Source organism: Propithecus coquereli, unplaced genomic scaffold, assembly GCF_000956105.1.
Source record: "Propithecus coquereli isolate 6110/MARCELLA unplaced genomic scaffold, Pcoq_1.0 Scaffold37, whole genome shotgun sequence".
NCBI classification, from domain to species: domain Eukaryota; kingdom Metazoa; phylum Chordata; class Mammalia; order Primates; family Indriidae; genus Propithecus; species Propithecus coquereli.
The window spans coordinates 8,693,613-8,700,071 of record NW_012149396.1 but is presented as its reverse complement, the minus strand read 5'-3'; the positions used below and the strand labels follow the sequence as shown (position 1 = coordinate 8,700,071).

General features: G+C 38.7%; 1 pseudogene; it reads right to left on the bottom strand.

The window, feature by feature from the left end:
- Positions 1-5,616: 5,616 nt before the first annotated feature.
- On the bottom strand, positions 5,617-6,175 carry LOC105816371 (annotated as a pseudogene).
- Positions 6,176-6,459: the final 284 nt, after the last annotated feature.

Below are 6,459 nucleotides of genomic sequence, written 5' to 3'. Positions count from 1 at the left end.
AGGCAGGAGGATCGCTTGAGCCCAGGAGTTTGAGGTTGCTGTGAACTAGGCTGACGCCACGGCACTCTAGCCAGGGCAACAGAGCCAGACTCTGTCTCAAGAAAAAAAAAAAAGAAATACTGACGAGGAAGACAGACGACATCGCTACGTTTCTGCATGCAGTCCTTAGCACCCCTGTACCTACACTATGACAGTTGCAGTTAGTTTTTATGATACAAAAAGCCCGTTACAAATAGTATTCACTCATAAAAGGTAGTGAAATTTCAATCTATGCTACAACATTGAAAACATTATGCTAAGTGAAATAAGCCTGGACAAAAGGACAAATATTGCATGAGTGCATTTATATGATGTACCTAGGATAAGCAAATTTGTAGAAATAGAAAGTAGAATAGAGGTTATCAGAGGTTTAGGGGAATTTAGGGGAGGGGAGTTATTGTCTAATAGGTATGGAGTTTATGTTAAGGATGATGGAAAAGTTCTGAATACAGATAGTGGTGATGGTTACACAACATTATGAATATATATAATACCACTGAATTGTACACTTATAAATAGTTAAAATAACAAATATCGATCCAGCAATCCCATTTCTGGGTATTTACCTGAAAGATCGGAAACTGGTTTGTCAAGGAGATGTGTGCACGCCCATGTACATGGCAGCACTGTTCACGACACTCAAGTAATGGAATCAACCTAAGTGTCATCAACAGATGAAGGGATTAAAAAATGTGATATATATATATATACACAATGGAATATTATTCAGCTTTAAAAAAAAAAGGAAATTCTGTTACTGGCAACAACATGGATGGAATTACAGGACATTATGCTAAGTGAAATAAGCCAGGCACAGGAAGACAAATACCATATGCTCTCATTTACATGTAGAATCTAAAACCATTGAACCTATAGAAGCAGAGAGTAGGATGGTGGTTATAGAGGGTGTGGGGTGGGGGGAGTGGGGAGGTGATGGTCAAAGGGTATGAAATCTCAGTTAGAAAGAAGAAATATGATTTTACTTTTTTGTTGTTATTCTATTGCCCGGTGTGGTAAATATATACAGTTAATCACAGAGTATTGTACATTTCAGAATTGCTAAGAGAGTAAATTTTGAATGTTCTCACCACCAAAAAATGTTAAGTATTTGAGGTGATGAGTATGTTAACGAGCTCGATTTAATTATTCCACGCTGTATTCACAGACATCACTTTGTGCCCCATAAATTTATATAATTATAAATTGTCAATTTACAATAATAAATACATATAGACATACATACATAATGACAAATATTATGTCATGTATCTTTTACCACAATAAAAAAAAAAGCAAAGCAAAATAAAGCACTGGGGTGGAGGGAAGCCTGTTAAATTCAGTTTCTCAGAGAAACAAAGAGCTTCAAATCCAACTTGAGCAGTAATAATTTGAACACCATGCATGGGTATCACACACACTGGCTGTAAGAGAGTGGTTATCTTTGGGGGGGATGGAAATGCTTAAGGATCAGCAGAGAGTTACTTTGACTATCTCTGTAACTCCTTATTTAAAAAAATCTGAACAAAATATGGCAAAAGGTTATCTGTGCAAATTCATGGATATTTGTAAGTATGTTATGTCATTTTCTGTACTAAATAGAGACACTTTTCACACCTTCGGCTTCTTTCCTCAAATCTCTAACACTTCCTTTTCTGTCTTCACTTTCTGCTGACAAATTTTGCTTCTTACTTCCCAGAGAACATTGACGCAATCAGAGAGTCCCTGGCCTCCCCCAACCACGACCACCACCCACCAGCGTCTATACCCACACATTCTGCCCTCGTGCCCATTACCATAGAGGGACTATCTAAATCCAATTCCTTGTTTGAGCACTAGGTCCCATCACCTGTCATCTCTTCTAGACTATCTCTGCAGTCATTCTGTATCACCTGTCTTCTCTGCTAAAATATATTCTCCGTAAAGCCAGGGATTTTGTCCACATGGTTCTCCGGTGTATCTCAAATATGGAGATCAGTTGCTAGCATGTAGACTCTCAACAGAAATTTATTAAGTGAATGAATGCATTCCTTGTCCATATTTCTGAAACATTTCAATATTTAAAAAATTAAATATTTGAATAGAAAGCCAGAACTTGAATGCATGAAATATTTGGAATAAAGGATTCTGCTCTGTAATTCCATGAACCATTTAAATGTCTCCAAAGTACCCATATGTCAACATCCAAGCTGTATCTCCCAGAAGTTACATGCAAAATATTTTGTCATCCATATGTTCTCATTTTTCTTCTAAAAGAAATAGATCCATCCCCCTTTCCATGGCATGGAGTCTTTGGACCTCTCGACACCAATGAATTGATCTAGGAGGTCACATTTCAACCCCCAAGAATTGTGAAAGTAATTTTGGGACAGACAAAATCAGAGCCACTAGAATATAATGGGTTAAAAGCTGAATGCACTTTTTTAGACAGCAGAAATTGCTAAGGGAAGTTCTTTATTACTAATTGTAATAGTAAATAGCTTTATTCTGAATTACATATGCTGTGTTTCTCAAAATACTAAATGAAATGTAGGCTTCAGAACTGAAGTAGTTATTACTAATATTTACTCAGCACCTGTCATCAAAGCAGGAGGTGGATATCATCGTTAAAGGATTTTTTTCTTCTAACCTACTTTAGAACACTCCAAATGATCAGGTGTAAAACACTTCAGAAACTCATCAATGTTGGCCTTAATGTTGACCCAAAAGATGAATGAGTGTGTGTCTCCAGGGAGGTCCCATTCAGCAGAATTGCGTAGATACTGTTTTATTTCAAACATTTCTACTCTAATATGTGACTTGATTAAAGTTTGAGATTCAGTGCAGTCTTATGTGATATACTCTAAATTACTATTAAGAGCCTTTTTAGCCTGAGCATGAGCTAACAAAAATTAAATTTTCCATTTAAATATTACATGTCTCAGTTCTACAGCTAGTTATTCCATTGCGCCTTAAGCTCAATGGACCCAGTATTGGAGGAACATTTGTAAACATGTTTTCCTTTTGGTGCATGATAGCTGATGTTGTAGAAGCTGACTTGTGTATGTTTTGGGGATGGAGAGGAAGTTTTCACATTAAAGCATAGGATTTCTCTTCTACCCAAAATTATGTCCTGTGACCTAATTTAGGGGAAAACCAGACTTAGGTGCCAGAACATCTTGTTATGACTCAAGAATTCTAATCATTTCTCAGAGCTTATGCTCAACCTAAAGCATTCAGGATTGCTTTCACTCCTCTGTGGCTCAAATTCTACATGTAAAGCATGAAATACTAAACTTGCCGTGCCAACGCCACCCAATTTGTTAGGTGGTGGATTCAGTGCCCCCCTGGTATTTCTGCAGCAACTCCATTCAACATGAACATTCAGGACTGACTTTAAAAGTTGAAGTCTGTCATTGTCGTTGCCATCAAATGATTTGTGTTCATGAACTTCCTTGTTCTTAGCATAAGAATGACTAATTTTCTTCTATTTCTCTTTTATTTGTATAAGTAAATATTTACAAAGGAGATTCAAGTATGGTATTCATTGCAGCATAGAGATACAGAGTGAAAACCAATTGTTGTAAAAGATGTTAAGTCTCTCAGCAAGTTGTTTCTGTTTTTGTTTTTGTTTTTGAGACAGAGTCTCACTCTGTTGCCCGGGCTAGAGTGCCGTGGCGTCAGCCTAGCTCACAGCAACCTCAAACGTTTTTGTTTTTGTTTTTGAGACAGAGTCTCACTCTGTTGCCCGGGCTAGAGTGCCGTGGCGTCAGCCTAGCTCACAGCAACCTCAAACTCCTGGGCTTAAGCAATCCTCCTGCCTCAGCCTCCCAAGTAGCTGGGACTACAGGCAACACACCACCACACCTGGCTAATTTTTTCTATTTTTAGCAGAGACAGGTCTCACAGGATCTCGAACTCCTGAGCTCAAGGGATCCTCCCGCCTGAGCCTCCCAGAATGCTAGGATTACAGGGGTGAGCCACCACACCCGGCCATCAGCAAGTTTATTTTTAAACTACCTTAATATTTCATTGAGTGCTTATTTGTATACACCCAACTCAAATCGATGAGTCATAATAAACGTTTTAAAGGTTAGTTATTTTTATCAGCTACTACTAAAATGGAAAACACATCATGTTTTCATTGATAATGATGAGTTCATTTTAATATACAGTTGATATCAGAGTACTATAGATTAACAAATTAATATTAACTATTATATTGGATACAAATACAGCAGAAGAGAGAGAGGAGATATTGGTCTTAATGTTTCAATATAAGGATACTAAAAGCCTTACATCTAATTCATATGTATACTGTGTGTTCCCTCTACAATGACTTATTTCCAAAAGAACTCTTTTTTAACAATTAACTAAAATGTCTTTTATTAATTTGTGTCTCATCTTGGCAAAAACCATGTCTTATTCATTCTTATATTTCTGAAAATTAACAGGATCCTGGGGATACACTTGACAATAACAAATATTTTCTGAGTGAAAATGTAGGCACACATTGACATCGGCAAGCAGTATTTACAAATCTGTCCCCTTCTTTAGTGCACAGCTACGTTTTGTTTTGTTTTTAGTTTGTTTTTTGTAGGTTTTTTTTTTTTTTTAGAGATGGGGTCTCTAAAATATAAAATATATTGCTCAGGCTGGCCTCAAACTGGGCTCAAGTGATCCTCCTGCCTCAGCCTCCTGAGTTTCTGGTACTACAGGTGGCTGCCTGCCCCTATACCCAGCTAACAAGTTTGACATGCGCAAACTGAGCATGAGTTTGATTTAGAGCGCTTGGCCTTTAATATATTCCTTTAAAAATGATTTGTAGTTTATCCCATTGTGTTTCCAAAGGTCATCGGTGGATTTTAGTTTTCTTACCTCTTCCCTCTTCCCCACAGGTCTTCCTCAAAGACCATTCTCCAAGGAAGTGTCCTTTCACCTGCATGGCCTTGTTCCATTCACAGGGATGTCCTTAAAGCCTTCTGCCAGCTGCAACAGTGCAAAGATTGTCATCTATTAAGGAGAAGATGGGCCCAGTCCTGTGCTAAACAGAGACTATCTTCTACCTACCATGGGAAGGACTGACTCCCTAAGAATGAGAATGGAATCATGGGAACCATCTGAAAACTGGAGAAACATGGGCAGTTTCTAACGATGTAAGAATGTGCAACTCTATTTCCTTTGCAGTCAGAGAAAACGAATAAAGTGAATTCTGATTAAAACTCATTGCTTTATACTTCTCCAAATATTTTTTTACAGATAAAAACTGCTACATTGTTTATTCAAGCCATTTCCATAAAAGAAAACAAAACTCCCTTATAAATGGAATACATACTTAGGGAAAATCCATTCTATATTTGTCTCCATAACATTTTGTATGCATTACATTACAAAATTCCAAGAGGCCCTTTAAAAGACTTCAATGTTGGTCCTTTGTCTTCTGAGTCAATGAAAGAAAAAAATGAATTAATTACTGCTTTGAATCCTTAAGGATACATATTCTCTCTCTTGCCTTAGAAACACAAGACAAAATGAGATCTTTAAATGACTTGCATGAGAACGACTAACCTTAAGGGTGCTGGCTCCAAAGCCCACGTTTATATTTTATGACGTTTGCCTCAACCTTAAAGCCTACCTCCTCTTCTCTCCTTCTCATCCTCCTCTTTTTTCAGCAGCTTGCCAATGGAATTATACCACTTGAATTGTGGGTCGGGGATGTAAACACTACAGTTGATCAAGGCACTGTTCCCTTCCTTGACTATGATATGGGCAGTTCTGGCAATGATTATGGGACAGAGCCCAGGACCATGGCAGTGCCATTTAAAGTGCTGTTAGTCACACTCTTAGCAGTTGCTAGGGTGGATACTAGGATTAAAAAGGGCACAGAGGGTAGAAGCACACAGTCAGATGGCTCTTCAATTGATCCATCCTCTTTGCTTGCTCTGTAAGGCAACAGAAAAATGGCTTGCCCAGGAAATCTTCTATCAGACAACACACTGTTCAGAGCAGGCCACGGGACAAAACCAACCTGAATCCATAGAGTTGGTACTTGACTAAAAACCTGACACTGCCGTGCCGCTCAGGTGGCCTCTGTGCACCCCTGGCCACGGCCAGCCCAAGAGCTGCTGCTGCGCCATGCTCTGCGCCCAACACCCAGCCGTGCCTACCTCCGAATCTCTTTAGAAGCAAGCGCATTTATGCAAGGGAGTACTGTGCAGCCATAAAAAAGAATAAAATCATGGCTTGCAGCAACGTGGGTGCAAGTGGGGGCCATTAGCTTGAATGAAATCACTCAGACACAGAAAGCCAAATACCATGTTCTCACTAACAGTCGGGAGCTAAATAATATAGACATGTGGACATAGACTGTGGAATAATAGACATTGGAAACTCAGAAGTGTGGCAGGGTAGGAGGAGCATGGGTGATGAGAAATGACTCAATGG